The 22,383-nt window shown below is 35.8% G+C and overlaps 1 long non-coding RNA gene across 2 annotated transcripts in view; it reads right to left on the bottom strand.

The window, feature by feature from the left end:
* Nucleotides 1-3,197: 3,197 nt before the first annotated feature.
* The window catches only part of LOC118619940, a 60,339-nt gene continuing 41,153 nt past the window's right edge, over nucleotides 3,198-22,383 (bottom strand). Inside the window, exons 6-8 of one of the 2 annotated variants that reach the window (XR_004957345.1) lie at nucleotides 13,775-13,855; nucleotides 7,125-7,227; nucleotides 3,198-3,213 (exon numbers count right to left, since the gene is read on the bottom strand). This is a non-coding gene — a long non-coding RNA (uncharacterized LOC118619940). Of the gene's footprint in view, nucleotides 3,214-7,124; nucleotides 7,228-13,774; nucleotides 13,856-15,216; nucleotides 15,233-22,383 lie in introns of those variants that run through there. The other variant, XR_004957347.1, reaches the window with a different exon arrangement.

The following is a 22,383-nucleotide window of genomic DNA, read 5'->3' as shown; positions in this document are numbered from 1 at the left end:
TGGTTTTCCTTTCACCTAGCAAAAACAGTTCATGTTTGCCAATCTCTCAAACATAGACAGGTAAAACATATTCAGATGATTGTAGACTCATTTTTTCTTTCATGCAAATATTAATTTCCTCTGTGAAGAATTTTTTGATCGTCATACTAAGCTCACACCATTGTCTTTGTGGATCCATACCAGAACACTGTCGGGGCTTCACACTTCGTGATAGGATCCAGATAAATGTATGGATGTGTTTTTAGTACTTTTGTTGTCTTACTTTATGACATTTCAACTGTTTTTCATTTTATTATCCAGTTATCTAAATATTGTTAACTTTTTTCTTTTAGTTTTTCTTCCTCATGTTTATTGTCATGTTTTTGTATTGTAATCTACACTCAATATTTTCATTTCTCAATTTTTACTCTCATTCTACAATCCTACCTTTTTATATGTTTTGAGTAGGTTTTTACATGTTATAAACCTTTATCTTTGTTAAGCATTTTCTCTTTTATATTACCTCTAATTTTATCTCTGTTTCTTGCAAGTAAATTCTTTTTCTGATTTGTAATTCTTTCAGTTTTGAAATCACATATTATTCTTTAAATACTCTTACTTATAGGTACCTATTTTTTTTTCTGCTTTAATCCCGTAATGGTTTGCTTTCCATTTATTAATTTAGTTTATTTTTTCATATTTTCTCCTATTTTAATAAATTGTTTAGCGATGGCCACAATAATTATGGCCATGGGTTAGGTATGTGGATAAAGTCGACACCACGAGTCAGGGAACTGAGCCTCTGACTCCACTACCCTCACAGCCACCGCTCTGACCTGAACGGATATCCTAGCCTTCAAGAAGGGCTCTCCTCAAGTCCTTATTTACCGTCAGCCCCTAAAAATAAAAGGTTATTTCTTGTAGGGGAAATTATTCCCTTGATATAAACATTATTCTTAAAAAATTATTGGTTGCCATACATCTGGTTCCTTACAAGATAAGGCTCTGTTTATTAGTATTTGTTTAATGCCTGCTCCGTGACATGCATAAACATTAGGCTTGGAGAAAGTGTGATAACGGTCTGTTTGGGATACAAAATTGATGTCTAAATAATGAGGGGCCAGGTGGTACTAATTCTGCCAGTAGACATTCATAGCAGGAAGCATAGGAAACTGCTGCCATTTCAATATTTGTTCTATGTTAATGTATTTATTAGCAGTTTGGCCCTCTTCCCTTTTGGGCTTTGGGCATGACTTTCATCACCCTTGCCTGCCCCCACTTGTTTTGACAGTCTGGGAGAAGCTAGATAGACAGGTCATCCCGGAGGCTTCCCGGGTTACTGGTGTACCTGTTCAGTGGCTCCTATACATTTTCAGAAACTTTCAGTGGGTCTGAACCCATTGGGAAAGATTGATGCTAAGCAAAGAAGAGACATACTTGATCCATTCTGGATATTTTCTGGGGTATGGAGAGACAAATGACTCTGTTTCTTTTTTCCCCCCAAACATCATTTTCTATAAGTAGAAATGAGAGAAAGCCATTTTCAAAACTGAAATTATGGTCACTCTCAGAGAATTCAATCAAGCTAATCCTGATCATGGATGCAAGACTGGAACGTGTAAATGAGGAAACTCTTTTCTTGGTAAATTCTTTTTCTCTGTCTGAAGTAAAAATTTTGTTCGTGAGAATAAAATGGTCTAAATACCATCTACAAAAAAGAAAACTCAGAGAGAAAACTGGTATGATACCTCCAGGATTATCTGGGGGTCCCTAGACCAATAGACACATGTTCTATGTGGCAGATATATATACATACACATATATATATATATATCTACGGTGAAAGTGTCGCACTGGGTAGTGTGGTTTAATGAAGCATTAAGACCATTCAAAGAAACCTGTGTTCTCATTATTTGCATGCCCATGGTCAATTTCATACTATATGAAATAGAAAAAACAGCAGTATCTAGCTTATACTGTGAGGTTTAATAAAATATAACTATGTCTCCTAGAACATAATAAGTACTCAGTAATAATGTGGTACTTTTGTATAATTTATGCTATCAAATAAGGATCTGTAACTGCTATTACAACTATTACAAGATTCTTATAGACATGTAGTAGACACACATGTAATAATAAATGTAGGTAGTGTTCTAGAGCTTTTGTTAAATACAGCAATGACATTATAAAAAATATTTTCCATCCTATAACTTTAAGAAAAAGTTCTGATTTTTGTCTGTGGCTATTTTTCCAGTTCCGTGTAATTCATAATTATCAGCTTGTTCAATGTGCCAGCAAACCTGATATCAAAACACTATTTATAAAGTGCTGTATTCGTCAGCTCAGGCAGGGTTCAAGGGTTCACTTTCTGGTGAAATCTCTCTTCCTGGTTTGCAGATAGCTGTTTTCCTTCTGTCTTTCCGTCTTCCCACGAATCCATGGAGTCAGGGGAGAGGGAGAGGAAGAACTTCTCCCTCTTCTTATAAGGCCATAGTCCCATGACCTCATTTAAAGTTAAGTATTTCCTAAAGACCTTATCTCCACTTTAGGGATTTCTGTCACATTAGGGATTGGGGCTTCAACATATGAATTTTGCAGGGACACAATCAATCCATGGAAACTGCACAGTCCAATTAGAAGGAATTGGCATTGGGTTTTGAAAAATAAACAGGATTTCAGAGTACTCAAGTGAACAGAAATCTAGGAATAACACCTATGGCTTTAATGAGAATAGTTAAAACCCTATATTAGCATGAGAAAACATTCACTTACATTAACCAAATCTTTATTTTCCGACTATGAGAAGGAACAGATGGAGGAGGGGAACTATCTGTTATGTTGGGATGTTTACTATTAGGGATCTACTTAACCCATTTATAAGGCAAATTTCTCCATTTAATAATATTTTCAATAAGCCCAATTTGTTTACAAACATTATTCAAAGACAGGCAACCGGGAGATGAGTTAAATATATTTCATCTTAGAAGGATGATGCTAATCCTTAATAAAAAGTAATTTTATCTCAATTTTATTTCAGGCCTTTGTGCTTAAAATAAGATGTGTTAATTGAAACTAGGTTTCACTTAGTAACTAAACCTGCAAAAGGCACGCTAAATTCCTTTTATTTGTTGTTGTTGATCAATATTCTTCACCACGGGTAACTGCTGTTGTCAACAAATCCAATGTGGTTGACTCACTGATAATGTCATCATTTTACAAGCATCTAGCAATCTATTAAGTCATAAAATTCAACATATGGTCAATATCAGATACTATGTAAGAAATGTGCATAGCATATCAAAAATGCATGAATTCTGTGGACATAAAGTAGACAGAAATCTCTTTATAAGATATATAGATCTTTCCATTATTACTGTCTATATAAGAGAGGAGTTTGCATTGACACATGACAGGAAGGATTTACTAGTAATAGAGAAGTTAAATAAAATTAGAAAACTATTATGCTCATGTAATCTGTAAATTCTGAGGTTTATAAGGAGAAAGGTTAATATTTCATATAGTGAGAATCAGCATTTCATAGGATAAGAAATGAGCTGTTATTACAAGTAAGGAGTGACCTTGTCAAATCAGCTAAATGTGTTATTGAAATGAAGCATTAGTCACGTAGGAAATACCTTCTCTTTTAGAACTGAAAAAGAGTGCTGGGTTTTGGTCTTTTCTTTGACTTTTTCTAGACTGCTATAAAAATTAGTTCAAAGGCTAATTGATTAATTTGTTTTTTATGGTCACATATACAGATATTTAAAAATAAAACATAACAAAATTATATCTTTCTGGGACTTTTATTCATATATTATTGCATGATTTTTATTTTTCCTTCACATATTCTTACTTTAATCACACTATATCAGAATTTTTTTCTTCTTTTTCTAGTATTTGGAAAACAGTTTATAAAATAATTTATCTTAAACAACTTAAATAATGACCAAGGTCATAATCATTTATGGAAATTTATACATTGGTCTGAATCTTATTTCTTCTCTATGCACCAAAGAATCACTGGCCACGAAAGGAATACAACAAAGTTTTGCAGTGGTTATTATTTTTGGTTACATAGAAACAGCCATTTTTAAAAATTTTTAAAACTCAACACTTTAGAACATGATACAAGGTTTATCATAAGAGGAAAATAAGCAACATTGACATTGTAGTTAGATCTCTTGAGTTAGCCGTAGTTTTGGTGACTTGGAAAGTAATTTGCTAAGCTACAGATTTCTAGTGAAATTGGATCTTTATATATTAAAAACAAATGAAGCTAAATACCCCCACCAGTTTCTCTGGAGGTGAGTAGGATATTCCTGAGTCAGTCCTATGACACAGCTGGAACTAGTAACAGACACTTAGGATTACTGACTAAGAAGCTCATTTGGGACTGAGACGAGCAGTTCTAATTCGAGCCTCCTGGGCCATCGTTCAAATATATTATTATTCAAATAGCTAATGAGACAGGAAGAGCTCCAACCATAATTGACTTGTGTTCTCTGGGGATGTCAGCTCTGAGAGTAGATCTACATAAATCCCCCAAGTGTATTGTAGACAGAAAGTATTGTAATTAATTTACTCATCAGGCCTAAAGCATTATGAGTGAAAGAATTGCCCAGATCCTCCTTTACCAACTGCTGGAGTCCAACTTCTCTAGGAAAAAATAGATAAGCCTACTTTCACATATTCTAAAATAGACACACATATGATTTAAAACATGGAATATATAATATAGTATATATATATATATGTGTGTGTGTGTGTGTATTTCTCTACTTTCCCAAAGAATATGATAAAATTTTTAAAAAAGCACCCAAAGCACCCATATATAGGACAGTGTGGTTCTGTATGTCACAAAAGTCCAATTAGATTAAAATTGGTATCATTTTTATTAACATCAATTATCATTATTCCTGCTATATTATATATGCCCTGTGTCATAAAAACTAATTTACTTAGAGATTTAAAAAAAAATTTTAATTGGAAACTTTTAGTTTAGACATGGCTAAAACTATTTCTTCCCAAAATCCAGTAAAATAAAAAAAGTTATAAATATATATATATATACATACATACATACATACATATATCTACCTACATATGTAGAGAGAGAGAGAGAGAATCACAAAGAGGACAGAAAAGGAGACGATACAGATGAGAAGTTTCAACACAATTTGGAAGGTTGAGAGTACAGATGAGTGGTAACTGACTTTAGATGGGGAGGGAACAAAACCTGGGCACCTGTAGTAGACTGTCCTGGTGAAAAAAACACAATTCCTTCATAGAGCTTGGGAATTCAAAGTATTAAAAAAGGTAACATGAGATATAGAGCAGATACAAGATTTATTGAAAGTACATATTAATTGTATTTAGTCTCTACATTCTTCCTCTGACTCCAAAAGAGCCGAAGGCTCTACTGTCTGGAGTAACTGTCGTGGAGAGTTTTCAGACCAGGAGGAGGCAAAAGGCCAAGATTAGGAGAATTAATTGAATAATGAAACTCTTAGGCCTCTGTTTCCATACCATTTATAGGATGAGCTTTAGCAAACTGAATACAACCTGAACCTATTCTACAGGAAGGGGATCATAAATTCTTTTCTGGGAAAAGGGAGTGGCCTCAGAAAACATAACATATAAATATTATGATTACATAGCACCCAGATAAATACATAACCTCTGAACCCCAGAAGTCAACAATCACTTTGCACGTGCAGCTCCAAAGTCACTTACACATGAACAGACAGCCAGGGATCACCAGGAATTTGAAGAATGCTTCCAACATTAACAAAAGAAGAAGAAGAAAAGCCAAACTACACAAACAGAAGAAAAGAAGTGGAAGAGCTAGAGATAATATTAAAAAAAAAAAAAAAAAACTCTAAAAGTAACAGTATTCTCAGTGTAGGAACATAGAGTATCACATGCGTACAAAAAGTAGAATATAATAAATATACAGCAAAGAAGAACAAAAGCTAGTGCAAATTAGTAATAGGATATTAGATATGTTAAAAATGCAATAAAACATTTTGCAAGATTAAGGAAAATCTCCACTCCCCCCTCTCCTCTGCCACACACACACATACAAAGAACAACATAAAAGACAAAGGAATAGATCATGGAGAACAAAGGAAGGAAAGTTAAGGATCATTCTAGGTGGGCCAACATCCACTAAAGAGTTTCAGAAAGAGAGGAAAGAAATTATTCTCCGGAACTGGAAGGCTTTTGTTCTGGTTACTATTACTACGAAACAAAATACCCCCAAATTTAGCTGCTTTAAACAATCTTTTAACCTTGCTCATGGCGTTAGGGGATAGGAATTGGGGCTGGGAACAGTGAACATGGCTTGTCTCTGCTCCACAATTTCTGGGCCCTCACCTAGGAATACTTGACAGCTAGGGGTGACAAGGACAGGGAGTTGGAATCACTTGGAGTCATTTCACTCATATATCTGGCAATTGGTGCTGGCTTGCAGCTGCCCTCATCTGAATCCATGAGAGCTACATCTAGCTTCTCCATGCAGCCTGGCCTTCCTCACAGAATGGAAGTTACAAGGTAGCCAGATTTCTTAGTGCTTCAGCAAACAATATTGAAGATGTATCACCTTTTATTACCTAGCCTTGGAAGGTCACACACATTATTTCCAGTGCATGTACTGGTTTCAAATGAGCACTAAATCTACCCCCGAATCAAGCAGATGAGACATAGATCCCACCTCTCTACCGGAGAAGTATCAAAGGTTTGAAGGTATGTTTTAAAGGTGCCACAGCCTGAATGCCAGAATAAAGGCTTAGGAGTATAAACTTTCTTACACAAAAACGCTGATAGTAAACATTTTAAAACATTTAAAATGAATATATCTTTCTAGATGTTATCAGAAAGGAAAAAAACAACCAAATATAGATGATAAAACATAAAAGTGATGTGGGATTTCTCAAGGTTTACACTAAAACCCAAAATATTATATCAATGCCTGTACATTTCTACAGACTCAGTTTTTGACAAGAGGCCAAGAAAGTGAAATGGAAGGAAATAGTCTTTCCCAGCAATGCTGGGAAGGCAACAAGAGAGCCCCAAGGGAAAAAACAAAGCTGCATCTCTACCTCACACCACATATGAAAACTAATTCCAAATGGATGAAATACCTAAATGTAATAGTGTTTCTCACATCTTCCACCCTCTTAGAAGGAAGCATGAGTATAAACCTCCGTGAGCTTGCGTTAGGCGATGGTTTCCTATCCGTGGCACCTAGAGCAGAAGCATCCAATTTTAAAATAAATTGTCTTTCATCAAAATTAAAAACTTTTGTTCATCAAAAGAAACTACCAAGAAAGTGAAAAGACAAACCTCAAAATGAAAGAAAATATTTGTACATTATGTATCTGATACAGGTCTAGTACCCAGTATATATAAAGTGTTCTTACAACGCAACAATAAAACAAAGAATTCTTAAAAGTGAGCAAAGGATTCAGAACTGCCTGACATTGATCTGAATGGAAGTCCTATGACTATGAAATGAAAGATGCCACATGGGACTGGTAGGAGGGGCGGAGGCGAAGATGGGCTGGTCCCATACCCATGTGGGGCAGATAAAAATCAGGAGAGACACCCGGCTGTGAAGGTCCTCCCTGAGGAGGAGGGGGCCCTGTCTCACACCAGGCCCCCCAGCTCAGGGTTCCAGTACCAGGAAGAGAAGTCCCCATAACTTCTGGTTGTAAAACCAGTTAGAATTGAGGCTGAAGGAGGCTGAGGCTCTGGAGTCCCAGGCAGTTCCTCTTATAGGTCCCGCACACAGACTTACTCGGACCCACTTCCTCCAGGCTCCAGCATGGGGGAGGCATCTTGAAAGACACCAGAGACATACTGGGAAGAACTGAGTTGTTTGGCATCAGGGAAAGAGCTGGAGAGGCAGCTTTCTCCCACACAGACATGCTGGTGGAGGCTGTTGCTCCTTTGGGGAGCCCTTTCCCAATGGGGCAGGCAGATGGATGCCATACCTGGGACTCCAGCAACCTCCCTCACTCTGTTTGCCCCACCCTCATTATTTCCTGAGGTCCTGCCCAACCCAACTTTCAGGCCCACCCAAGCTGTTTCCAGTGTCTTTACCATAGGATTGGCCTGTCTTGGTTCTTGCTTCAAATTTTCCTACATTCTCTCAAACAAACAGCATCCAGCCTCAGCGAGCCCCTTACCTCTAGCTATGTGGCCCCAGGCCTGGCACTAAAAGCAGCCAGCCTTGGTTCAAAGCTTGGCTCTTCCTGGGCACCGCCAAGCCCAGCACAAGCAGCAGCCATCTGCAGATCACTTTGTAGCATATGCCTGGTGGACCAGGTAGAACACAGGCAGGGGCTGACCTTTCCCCAGAGCCAGCACACCCAGTGGACAGCTTCAGACCATGTTGAAACACACCACCCACCACCTCCGCTAGCAACTCACTCAAGGAGTAAACTCATTGGGTACCAGAGCCCTGCTGAAGTAAGTCTTGCTCTGTGTGGTGGGCCTCTGCACAGTTGATCCTCCAAGGTAGTCAGAGGTCAGTGGGCACAGCCAGTCCTTGCAACTGATCAGCCTGAGTAAATCCCTCTCATTAATGTGCCAACAGCCATCAAGACTCAATTACAACCGAAGGGTGTACAGTCCACACGAGGGGGGCACCTCGAGGGCCCAGCTGGGGTGACCAGGGAGGCTGTGCTACTGCATCCTATAGGACACCTACTAAAATAGGCCAACATAGGAACCCTAGGAGACATAGAATACCTAATACAAGAAACAAACACAGAGAGACAGCTAAAATGAGGAGACAAAGAAACATGTCCCGAATGAAAGAACACAACAGAACTCCAGGAAAAGAAGTAAATGAAATGGAGATAAGCAATCTAGCAGATACATACTTCAAAACACTGCTTATAAGGATGTGCAAGGAACTTAGTGAGGACCTCAAGAGCATAAAAAAGGATCAGTCAGAAAGAAAGAATGCACTAACTGAAATAAAGAATAATTTATAGGGTATCAATAGTAGAGTAGGTGAAGCCAAGAGGCAAACCATCAATTTGGAATATAAGGAAGCAAAAAACACCCAATTAGGACAAAGAATCCAAAGAAATGAGGCTAGTGTAAGGAGCTTCTGGGACAACTTCAAGTATACCAACATTTGCATCATGGGGGGCAGGGCAGAAGGAGAAGAGAGAGAGAGCAAGAAACTGAAAACCTATTTTAAAAAATAATGACAGAAAATTTCCCTAATTTGGTGAAGGAAACAGACATACAAGTCTAGAAAGCACACAGAATCCTAAGCAAGATGAACCCAAAGAGGTCCACACCAAGACACATCATCATCAAAATGCAAAAGGTTCAAGACAAAGAGAGAGAGCAAGCAGAACAGAAATAGACTCATAGATACAGATAACTTTTTGTTCCTTGCCTGATGGGATCTGGCTTCCTTCTCATTTCAGCTCCCTCCTTACAGAACTCTCTTATGAAGAACCTCACAGAATTCATCTGTGTAGCAGCAGAGGTTAGACCTTGACTCTACTCAGACCAAGTGCACGTGTTTAAATCCAGAACTTCCAGATAAAACACAAATGACAAGCAAGGAATAAAGATGATCACCCAGAGCAACACCAACAACAGCAAATGGAGCTTCAGCAGATGACAGTTTACAACCAAGATGCAAAAGACAGAAGAGGGAAGCATGATAACTGATGAAGCCGAGAGAAGGAAACCTCCACCTGAAACAGTCTAAGCAGGAGCTGCAACAGGAGAAAGTCCACACAGCAAAGTGGGGCTCCAGAGAACTCGGACATCAGAGACGTGAGCTGAGAAAGGGCCAGAGTGGGGGCTGGGGCACTAAAACGTTGACCTTGCAGGAAGCCTATAAGGAAGCCCTTTTCCTTCAACAACATCTCAACACATTAACAACAGTCACCTGCTTAAGTCTAAATAAAAAATCATCAAATATCTCTCTTTTTAAAAAACTGGGAAGAACCAAGGAAACTTATATGACAGTTAGTTTCAACAACAAACTTGAAGTTCTCTTTTTCTGGCCCTTCGAAGAACACCATCAAACGGCTGGCTCTGCACCATTTGCTCTAAAGTGAACCATCTGCTAGTAAGTCCCAACGTCTGTATATCCAGGGCCAAGTCACGCTCTTCACTGTCAAACATGGACGGACAAAAAAGGGTCACATGATATTTGAATAAAGCTTTGATATGGAAAAATAGATGATGAAGAAACAGATGTTCTGATTAATATCCTCAAATATGTGTAAAATATTATGTTCATAAAATACAAAACATGACAAACAGAATAATAGCAACATTTTATAACATACTTGTAGAAAAAAATTTAAATAGATAAAAATAGTACTAAAGAAAATCTTCTAGAACGTAGAACAAAAAAGAAATAGAAGAAACAAAGGACCCATCTAACAAATCTATTATCAAAAAAAAAAAAAAAAAGGAAATGAAAAACATAGAAGGAAAGAAATAATACGAGAAAATCTTCTGGTACTGAAGAGAGCCCAGGGTTTTTAATAAGAAAGGGTCCACTAGTGCTGAAAGAATGAATAATGACCTATACCTAGGTGCACAATTTAGAAATGTTATAACATAAGGAACCAAGTTTTCCTCCTGTATCTCTTCGTGTTTTTAATAGTACTGTCTTCAACTTTGTACATTTTCTTAAAAACTGCTTTTCATACCATGAATCAAAGTTCCTCTTATGAGTTTCTATACAAGATCCTGACCTCTCACAGTAGGATTCCTGTCTAGGACCTGTCCCTTGACGCCCCTCGGGTGAGGTCCCATGCGTGTCACAGGCCAGGCAGTTCCTTCAGTCCACATCCTGCCTACCCAACTGGTTAGTGCCTATTAGCTGATTCTCCTCCTTGCTCCCCTTATGAGGACCAATCTCCTCCTATGACCTCTTTCGAAGAGAACCCTAAATAATCTCTTCTGGGAAAGAGAAAAGACGTTGGTATTTCTGAAGAATTGGGTCCTTTTGAATAAATTTTGCTGAAACTTGGGACCCTCAGCTAAGAGCAGGACTGGGGAAGTTAACTGACAACTGTAGGAGTGGTGAGAGAATTCCAGAAGTATCGACCTAACTCTAGATGTACATATTTACATTTCAAGAGAGAATGAGGCCTGGAACCGTGGAGACTTCTTCAGTCATAAAATCCGGATTTTATGTGGAAAGATATATTTACATTACAAAAGTTAGAGTGGGAACACGGGATCCTTTTCATCCATCTCCAAGGAGAAAAAATAATAATATTTTTTTATTTTCCTTTTAGAAAGATAGGAGGCAGTTGCCGCTAACTACTGTATATAAGCAGAGAAAATCCATTTTTTTCTGTTTCGCTCCTACTATCCACATTTTGAAATTTGCATTTACACGACATTATACCTAGCTTTCATCTTATTGCCCAGGGGTAAAAGTCAGACTGTGGAAAATTACACAATCGTTATTTGATTTCTAAGTGAATAATGATATTCTAGCTTTGATCCAGAAGACTTCATATGTACATTTAAAACTAAACTAATAAAGATGAATATTTAAAATGCAACACTGATCCTGCCCTAACTCCAAATTAAATAAACAGTCCTTATAATAACTCCAGAGGTGTAAAATCAAAACTCCCAAATGTTAGCTTTTGAAGGATAGAAATAAATGTATTTTTTCATTTTGTAATCTATGATGATACTATAATAAATTTCACAATTATGTAAGACAACCAACAAGGAAAGTAAATATAATTAATTTTTTCTCACTCAAAAGATACATAATATTAACCTATTTGAAGTAATTTATTTATAAATAGCATTGAATTAATCATATAGCAATGGCTAAAACTGGAAAATAACATTTCCAGCTGGATTCAGGCCTAACTAAGGCTAAAATAAGCTGTATATTTTAAAGGTCGTCTTATCTCATCACTTATTTACAGCCTCCGTAAGGGGGAATTACATACATATTTCCTGATAAAAACTGAAGGAAAGCATTTCCAGTGGGTGCCCCCCGCCACTGGACGATTTCCCTACTGGGATGTGGGTACACCCCAAATACCAAATGCTAAGCACACTGCCCTCCACGCTGTCACTACCCTTATTTCCCTCTGCCAGCTTTTTCATGGCCAGCTCCCAACCTTAGACGTGAGTAGACTCTAGTGAGAGAAACCAGAAACTTGTGCTATAGCGCCACCTACTGGAAAACAAAAGGAAGGCTTCTAATTACCGACGTGCTAATTGCTAGAATAAAAAAAAAACAAAGCCTATGTAAATAAAATTGTTCACTACTTCTAATGCAGAAATAGAGACTTTTTTGCATTAAACACTATGTAAATTATAGTAATATAGTATCACAAAATGAAAATGTCAATTTTTCAGCAACTGAATCCAAAGACACAGGATATTAAAATCTGACTCATAGAGAATTCAAAATAGATATTATGAGGCAATTCAGTGAGCTACAAGAAAACTCAGAAAGGCAATACAATGATCTCAGAAAGAAAATTAAGAAACAGAAGGAGAATTATACCAAAGAGATTGAAATTGTAAAGAATATCCAAACAGAAAATTTAGGGCGGAAAAACCCAATAAATGAGATGAAGGATGCATTACAAAGCATTGAAAATGAGCAGATCTGATAGAAGAGAGAATAAGCTAGTCCTAGGATAGGGATATAGAAGTGATTCAGGTGTAAAAGCAGAGAAAACTAAGATTTTTTTAAATGGAAAAACCCTATGAGAACTACCAGAGTCCACAAGGAAAGACAACATAAGATTGATGGGTATACCAGAAGGAGAAAAGAGAGAGAGAGGGGAGCAGAAAGCATATTTAAAGAAATTAGCAGCTGAGAACTCCCCAAACCTGGGGAAAGAACTGGGTATGCAAGTCCACAAACCTATTAGAACACCCTTATTATCTCAATGCCAAAAGACCTTTCCAAGACACCTTACATTAACATTTTCTAAAGCCAATGATAAAGAAAGAATTTTAAAGGCAGCCAGAGAAAAGACAGTAGCCTAAAAACATACCCCCATCAGGGTATCAGCAGATTTTTCAGCAGAAACTCTACAGGCCAGGAGACAGTCAAGTTACATATTTAAAAATACTGAAAGATAAAAATTGCCAGCCAATAATTAAATCATGGCAGCAATACTTAAGATTTGAAGAAAAATGGATTTCCAGACAAACAAAAAGAAAGTCACCCACCAGACCCGCTTTATAAGAAATATGGAATAAGTTCTTCAGGCTGAAATAAAAAACTGAAAGTACACAATTCTCTGATTTAGGTGACACTCTACAATTAGAATTAGAAATCTGTAATTTTTTTTTTTTCAGGATAGTATGGTAAAGTGTTAAATATAGCATGAAAGGAAAAGAGCAATAAACTACCTATAGCTCCTACAACTTCATAACAAAATCACAACATAAAAAGGGATATTTGTGACATAAAATATATATTAAAAAAGGGAAGGGTAAAAGGATGGAAGCTTTATAGGTAAATGAAGGTAAATCACTGTCAGGAAAAAAAGAAAGATAATTTTGTGTAAACCTCATGGTAACCACAAAGCAAAAATCTAGAGTAGAGACATGTAGATTTTAAAAAAGGGAGTGGCTGGGAGAGACTGAGCCAATCACCGTGGAAAACTACCAATTTACCCAGGTGGACAGAAACAGAAGAAAAAAGAAACAATGGAGAGACAAAATAACCTGAAGGAAAAACACAAAATGGCAGTAGTAAATTCTTACATATCAATAATCACCGTAGATGTAAATGGATTGAACTCACCAATCAAAAGGCATAGAGTGGCTGGATGGATAAAAAAGCAAGACCTAACCATAGGCTGTTCATAGGAGATTCATTTCAGCTCTAGAGACATACAAGATAAAATGTATGAACAAACAAAATGGCAATGAATACATATCTATCAACAATGGAATCTACAAACAAAATGAACAGGAAGAACAGAAACATTCTCATAGATACAGAGACCATTTTGTTGGTTGCCAGTTGGGAAGGGGGTTGGGGGAATGGGTGAAAAAGGTGAAGGGATTAAGAAGCACAAATTCATTGCTAGACTGACAAACCTCAAAGGGAAAGGGGTTGGGGGGGTGGGAAGAAATAAACCAAAGAACTTATATGCATAACCAATGGACACAGACAATAGTGTGGGAAAAGGTGGGAGGGGGCGGGAGTGGGGAGGAGGGGGTCAATGGGGGAAAAATGTGGAACATCTGTAATACATTTTACATCCAACAATAAAGATGTGAAAAAAAAAATAAAAATAAAATAAAGACATACATGAGCCCAAGGTGACAGAAAGAAAGATGATATTCTAGGAAAATGGAAACCAAAAGAGAATGCAGACAGTCATACTTGTATCAGACAAAAAGGGTAACAAAACTTTAAACCAAAATGGGTAACAGGAGACAAAGGTGGTGATTATTAATGATAAAGGGGTCAGTACATCAAGAAGATAGAACAATTGTAAATAAATATGCTTCCAACACTTGAGCATCTAAATATACTAAGCAAATACTAACGAACCTTAAGGGAGAAGTAGACAATAATACATAATCATAGGGGACTTTAAAACCACACTATCGATTTTCTAGATAGAAAAATCAACAAAATATTGGAATTGAACCACACTTTAGAAAAAAATAGGCTTCAGAGACACATACAGAACATTTCATCCAACAGCAGCAGATCATATGTCAGGCCACAAATCTTAAAAAATGTAAGACTGCAATCATATTAAGCATGCTTTCCAACTAAAACGGTATGAAACTAGAAATCAGTTACAGAAAGAACACTAGAAAATTCACAGATATATGAAGACTGAACAGCATGCTACTGAACAACAAATGGCTCAACAAAGAAGTCAAAATTAAAATAAAATATCTTGAAACAAATGAAAATGAAGTGCAATGTATAGTAATCAGTTGCATTTTTTCCAACCAGCATTGTTCAACTGCTGTACTGCAAGAAGCTCACTGGTGTGCCACAAAAAATTTTTAAATATACAATACCTAGGGCACTGACCTCTTTTCCCTTAGATTATCAAAAGAATGACAACAGCTAAAACAACAATATCCATCCAGTGTGAATGAATTAAAATTATACCTACTTTTTTGGTCAGATCAGCAAATAATATATTTTTTGTGTGCCGCAGAATTTTAGTAATTAGTTTATATGTATCATGAGATGAAAAAGGTTGAAAACCACTGCTGTGGATGAAAGAATCTGAAAAAGAATGAAAGAAAACTATGCCATTCACCATAGCATCAAAAACAATATATAGGAATAAATTTAACCAAGGAAGTGAACAACCTGTACATTGAAAAATGGTAAGACTTTGATGAAAGAAATTGAACAAGACAAACAAATGGGATGACATCCCATGTTCATGGATTGGAAGAATATTGTTAGAATGGCCAAACTACCAAAGCCATCTACAAATTTAGTGAAATCCTCATCAAAATACCAAAGGCATTCTTCACATAAAAAATAGAAGAAACAGTTCCTTTTCTATGTCAGACAAAATAGATTTGATTTTATTTTTCTATTTTTAATTTTTATTGAATTTATTGAAGTAAGATAGATTAATAAAATTATAAAGGTTTCAGGTGTGCGAGTCTATAATACATCATCTGTATATTGTATTGTGTGTTCATCCCCCAAAGTCAAATCTTTCATTACCATTTAACCCCCCTTTGCCCACTTCTAACTCCCCCCACTGTTCTTTCATTCTGGTGATCACTATACTGTTGTCTGTGTCTGTGAGTTTTTTGTCATTGTTTTTTTTTTTAATTTGCTTAATCCCTTAACCTTTTTCACCCAGCCTCTGACCTCCCCTTCTCTCTAACAGCTGTCAGACTTTTCTATGTATCTGAGTCTATTTCTATTTTGTTTGTTAATTTTGTTCATTAGATTCCACATATAAGTAAAATCACATGGTATTTTTCTTTCTCTGACTGACTTATTTCACTTAGCATAGTACTCTCTAGGGCCATACATGCTATCACAAATGGTAAGATTTCCTTCTTTTTATGGCCAAGTAGTATTCCATTGGGTAAATGTACCACTGCTTTTCAATCCACTCATCTACTTAAGAACACTTGGGCTGCTGCATCCAAATTTTGGCTATTGTAAATAATGTTGCAATGAACATAAGAGTGCATATATTCTTTTAAATTAGTGTTTTGGGTTTCTTCAGATATATTCCCTGAAGTGGAATTGCTGGGTCATAAGGCAGTTCCATTTTTAATTTTTTGAGGTAACTCCATACTGCTCTCCACAGTGGCTGCACCAGTCTGCATTCATACCAACAAAGCATGTGTTCCCTTTTCTCTACATTCTTACCCACATTTTGTTAATTTATTGATGATAGCCATTCCAACAGATGTAAGGTGGTATCTCATTGTGGTTTCAATGGGCATTTCTCTTATGGTTAGTGATGTTGGGCATCTTTTCATATCTTGGCCATCTGTATGTCCTCTTTGGTGAAGTGTCTATTTATGTCCTTTGTCCATTTTAAAAAATTGGATTGCTTGTTTGTTTGGTGTTGAATTGTATAAGTTTTTAATAAATTTTGGATATTAACCTCTTATCAGATGTATCATTGGCAAATGTATTTCCCCATTCAGTGGGTTGTCTTTTCATTTTGTTGATGGTGTCCTTTGTTGTGAAAAACATTTTTAGTTTGATATAATCCCATTTATTTATTTTTTCTTTTGTGTTTCTTGCCTGAGGAGACATATCAGAAAACAATATTGCTACAAGAAATGTCTAATATTTTACTGCCAATGTTTTCTTCTGTGATTTTTATGATTTTACATCTTACATTTAAGTCATTAATCCATTCTGAGTTTATTCTTGGGTGGTGTAAAAAGATGGCATAGTTTAATTTTTTGTGCATATCTGTCCAGTTTTCACACCACTTATTAAATAGAGTGTCTTTACCCCATTGTATGTTCTTGACTCCTTTGTCAAATATTAATTGACCACAAAAGTATGGGTTTATTTCTGAGCTCTCTATTCTGTTCCATTGATCTATATGTCTGTTTTTATGCCAGTACCATGCTGTTTTGATTACTATGGCCTTGTAATACAGTTTGATATCAGGTAGGATAATTCTTCCAACTTTGTTCTTCTTCTTCAAGATTGCTATGGTTATTTGAGGTCTTTTTTTGGTTCTGTATAAATGTTTGGAATATATGATCTAGTTCGGTGGAATATGCCATTGGTATCTTGATAGGAATTGCATTGAATCTATAGATTGATTTGGGTAGTATGGACATTTTAATGGTGTTAATTCTTTCTATCTTTGAACATGGTACATGATGCCACTTATCTGTATCTTCTTCAATTTCTTTCTTAAATGCTTCATAATTTTCTAAGTACAGGTCTTTTACATCTTTGGTTTAATTTATTTTAAGGTATTTTATTTCTTTTTATGCATTTTTTAGTGGAATTGTTTTCTTAGTTTTCCTGATAGTCCATTATTGGTGTAAAAAATGTAATTGATTTCTGGACCTTTATTTTATATTCTGCTACTTTACAGAATTCACTTATCAGTTCTAGTAGTCTTTTGGTGGAATCTTTAGAGTTTTCTATATACAGCTTATGTCATCTGCAAATAATAATGAGTTTTACTTCTTCCTTTTTTGTTTAGATGTTTTTTACTTCTTGTTCGATTGCTGTGATGAAACAGTTCTTAAATTAGTGTAAAACCACAGAAGATCTCGAATAGCCAAGGTAAACTCCAGAAAGAAAAAAAAAAGAAAGAACAAAGCCTTAGTATCAAACGTCTGCATTTTAAACTGTACTACATAGTCATAGTAATATAAACAGTATGGTACTGGCACAAAATTGACACATTGACCACTGGCACAGAATAGAGAACCCAGAATTAAATCCTGGCATATACAGTCAACTTATATTCAACAGGGTATCTAAAAATATATATTGTGGAAAAGATATTCAACAAGTAGTGCTGAGAAAACTGAAAGCACACATGCAGAACAATAAAATTGGATCCCTAGCTCACCCAAATTAACTCAAAATAAACCAAAGACTGAAATTTAAAATCTGACACTATAAAACTTATAGAAGAAAATGTAGGAAAGAAACTCCTTGATATTGGTCTTGGAAATTCTTATTTTTTTGATATGATGCTAAAACATATCAAAAATCAACAAAAGGACTGCCTTAAACTCAAAAGCTTCACAGAGAAAGAAACCATCAACAAAATAAAAAGTCAACCTACAGAATGGAAGACATTTTTTGCAAATCGAATATTGGAGAAAGGGTTAATATCAAAGTACACGAAGAATGTAGTCACTTTAATACTAACAATGAAAAAACAAACTAATTTAAAAGTGGGTAGAAGAACTAAGTAGACATTTTTCCAAAGAAGACATAAAATGGCCAACAAGCAGATGAAAAGATGCCCAACTTTAATAATTAACGTGGAAAAGCAAATCAAAATGACAATAAGATATCACCCAACACCTAGTAGGATGGCTATCATCAAGAAGAGTCAGCAGGCGCTGGCGAGAATGTGGTGAAAAGGGATTCCTTATACACTGTTGGTGGGAATGTAAATTCCTCCAACCACTAAGGAAACATATGAATTTTCTTCATAAAATTGAAAATAGATATGCCATAAAACCCAACAATTCCACTTCTGAGCACATACCCAAAGGAAAGGAAAACAGGATTTTGATATGATATATGCACGCCTATGTTTCTCACAGCATTATTCACAATAGTGAAGATATGGAAATAACCTAAGTACCCATCAATTAATGAATGAATAAAATATAATGAGAAAGGAGGATGTATGGCATTTGTAACAACGTGGATGGGCCTTGAGCACATTATGCTAAGTCAATCAAACAGCGTAAGACGAGTAGTGTATGACAACATTTACATATGGGATCTAAAAAAGTTAAATTGTTGTATACAGAGTAAAATGGTGGTTTCCAGGAGTGGGGGTGGGGGGGCGAGATTGATGGTATTTAAGGGAGCAAACTTGTGATGAATGTATCTACATGATAGCTACAAGTCTGCATTTATTATTTTGACATATCATGAAATATATTCTCTAATATCTCTAATTAATGCGATTAAATATATTGCATAGTACTTGCAACTTACGGGTGGATCTCAACTGATTTAGTAATTTCATTATTATTAAGTATTTAGGTTGATTATAGTATTTTACTCTAAGTAATTCTTCTATTATTAAAGTATTTTTAGTCCTTTATGCAGAGATTTATAATTAGATATGCAGTATAATCAATAAAACATTTTATCATATTCTCTATAGTTATCTAAATAAAATTTTTAAAAGAACACCCCAAAATTTCTGAAACAGAAACATTTACATTTTCCCATGTAAAATATAACAAAGTTAATATTATAGTGATATACTTTCAGGAGAAAATATAAGATTCACAAATTCTCATATGCTTCCTTAGCATTTAAGCACATTCTTTCAAATGCATATACTATTTATAATTTACTGATGCTTTAAAATATTGTATTCAAACTAGAGAGGTAAACTTTAAAGATTCAGTTTTATAATAACTTCATTCTTATTGTAACTATTACTTCAGCAAGGGAAGAAAGAAATCTTAGTGGGCCATTGGATGTATTATATCATGTTAATCAATTTTTATTCTTTTATAATATACTATTTGAATATTAGTTTATATTATATATAGTTCTTATGTCAACACATCTATCCAAAATGCCAATTCTTCCCCACCTCTCTACCCACTTTATCTAATTAGTAAAATGTCTATTGTCTTCATTCAAGACTCAGCTTCTTTTTGTTATGTTTTGTTTTGTCTTATTCTGTACAGCCTTTTGTAATTCTTATTCTCAAGAAGAATTTGTCATTCTTTGGTGACTGCACCCTACCTTTCAAAGATCTGTCATATTGTTCTTATCATGCTGCATAAACTCTCTCTCTTATGTTCCCCTGAAATGTATGAGCTGCTGAAAGCCAGGATCCATGTTGAATAATTACACATATCATCCAAGGACTTAGCAGCTTATCATATTTCTACACTCAGCATTCAGCACAACTACTGGCTTGGCTCTAATGATTAATGACCAAATAAATAGATACAAGAATATTCATTTATTTTTTATCCTCACCCGAGAACATTTTTGCATTTATCTTCAGATAGAGTGGGAGGGAGAGAGGGAGGAAGAGAGAGAAAAACATTTATGTGAAAGAGACACATCAAGTGGTTGCCACCTACATGACCCCAACCCGGGGCCAGGGACAAACTGCAACAGAGGTATGTGCCCTTAGCAGGAACCGTACCCAGGTCTCTCTGGGCCACAGGCTGACACTCTAATGAGCCAAACCGGCCAGGGCCAAGAACATTTAATTAAGGATCATATTTAAAATTTCCTGTTCCTTTTTAATTTTCAGTTCTAAGAAGATTTTACTACATAGAGAATATTATTTAAGATGTAGTTGTTTTCTTATTTTTTTCTATTTTATGCATCTAGTTCTCAAAAATATATAAAGAAAGAAATATAAAATGATGATTGGCAATCCTGCAAGAATGGTATATTTATAAATTCAGCCTTGGCACAGAGGAAATTGTGATCACAACCTGTCACCATCCTAAACATAATTTTTATGATCGAGAACAAAATATATTTGATGGGGAATAATTTTAGAAAGAAAAATCATCCTGATTTCTTAAATGAGAATAAAAATTTCCCTGTGCTATCACCAAAATATCAAGGTTATCCACAGAAATGTTTATAGATGTATTATATGTGCTAGAAATAATTTTATTTGTAAGGTTATCAGAGTGATAACTGCATGCAATATATATTCAAAAATACTTTTTAGAAACAAATGAAAACAGGGGAAGCCTAGAAAATACTGAAGGAAACCAAACTTGAATATTTATATCCCTGGTAAATACTTATTTTAATGATAGTTAAGTAAAGCCAAGTTTGTGGGGGCAATTGTATCATGCAAATAGGTTTAAGCCATAGGCAAATCCATTAGGAAGGTGAAGGTGAAGTCAAAGGCGTCCTTCTCCTCTTCCTAGCCAAACACATCGCTTGGGCTCAGACCTCTCCTCTGTTTCCGTCAAGATATAGTACTTTTGATAATTAATAATGCTGGACCCTGTGAAGTATTTTTACTTTGGTAGGGATGTTTTGAAGAGAAGGCCTCAAGATCTAAAAAAAACCCCTCATAGTTAATTGCAAATTTTCAACTTGAGTTCGGTAGCAGTTGATGGTGGTACCTATTTTAGAGGGCTTCATTCTTTTTTTTTCTAGAGAGAGAGGAAGGAAGGGTGAGAGAGATTGAAACATTGATGTGAAAAACATCAAATGGCTACCTCCTGGACACCCCCTGCTGAGGATTGAGCCCACAAATGGAGCATGTGCCCCGACAGGGAATCGAACCATGACCACTCCGTCCATGGGACAATGCTCAATCCACTGAGCCACACCAGCCAGGCAAAGAAAGCTTTATTCTTAATCTCCATAATTCACATTCTGTAGCTCCCCATACACTTAGGCTACATCATATATTGACCCTTTGTGGAAAATTGTCTCTCAAACAATGTTCTCTTTCTATATTAAATACTATTTCTTCCTCCTTTTTTAACAGGCTGGGAGTAGAGACAGAAAAAAGCAAGTAGAATTGGGGAATGTTGACATATTACATTACAGTTTTTAGCAATCTATTTTTATAGATTCTTTAATAAACAATATATTGATTGATTGATCATTGAAAAACTTCTGGTACAGGTGGGCTATACGTTGTCATCATTCCTATTTTACAAATGAGTCTACTGAGACCAAAAATCACTGAGTGAAGTCTATTAACAGAAACAACTAGGCCTAGATTTCAGAGTGTGTACTTCAAAATTCCATGTCCCTTTCCCAATGTAATAGAAAATAAGTAACAAACTCAGAGGCCTCAAAGGGAACAGTAAATAAAACCTCAGTTAATATTGAAAATGTTCTCATTTATGCTAAACCACCCCTCTTGCACACACGGCTGCAAAGGCTTAAATAAATAAATAAGCCCCATTGGACCAATCCATTTTAAGAGAGAGTCCCACGGTGTTGGAAGTCCTCTTTGATAGCCACAGGACAGTAGGAGTTCCTGATAACCTGTACATGTGAAATGTTTGCAGGGCAGTCATAAACACAGAATCAAGGTCTTAAAGGAAGGAAACAATTAGCTTTGACCCCAAGCCTAGGGAGAAGGGATCCTTTGTTTTACTACATACCCAGAAATATATTTTTTTCAACTCTCTTTCTCATCCCTATTCCCTTGCAGCACTCGGTCTTGCTGTAGCACACACTCTGCATGATTAGAAAGGAGTACAATGAAC

Source organism: Molossus molossus, unplaced genomic scaffold (genome assembly GCF_014108415.1).
Source record: "Molossus molossus isolate mMolMol1 unplaced genomic scaffold, mMolMol1.p scaffold_m16_p_7, whole genome shotgun sequence".
NCBI classification, from domain to species: domain Eukaryota; kingdom Metazoa; phylum Chordata; class Mammalia; order Chiroptera; family Molossidae; genus Molossus; species Molossus molossus.
Note: the sequence above shows the minus strand (reverse complement) of the source record. Positions and strands in the feature narration are given on the sequence as shown.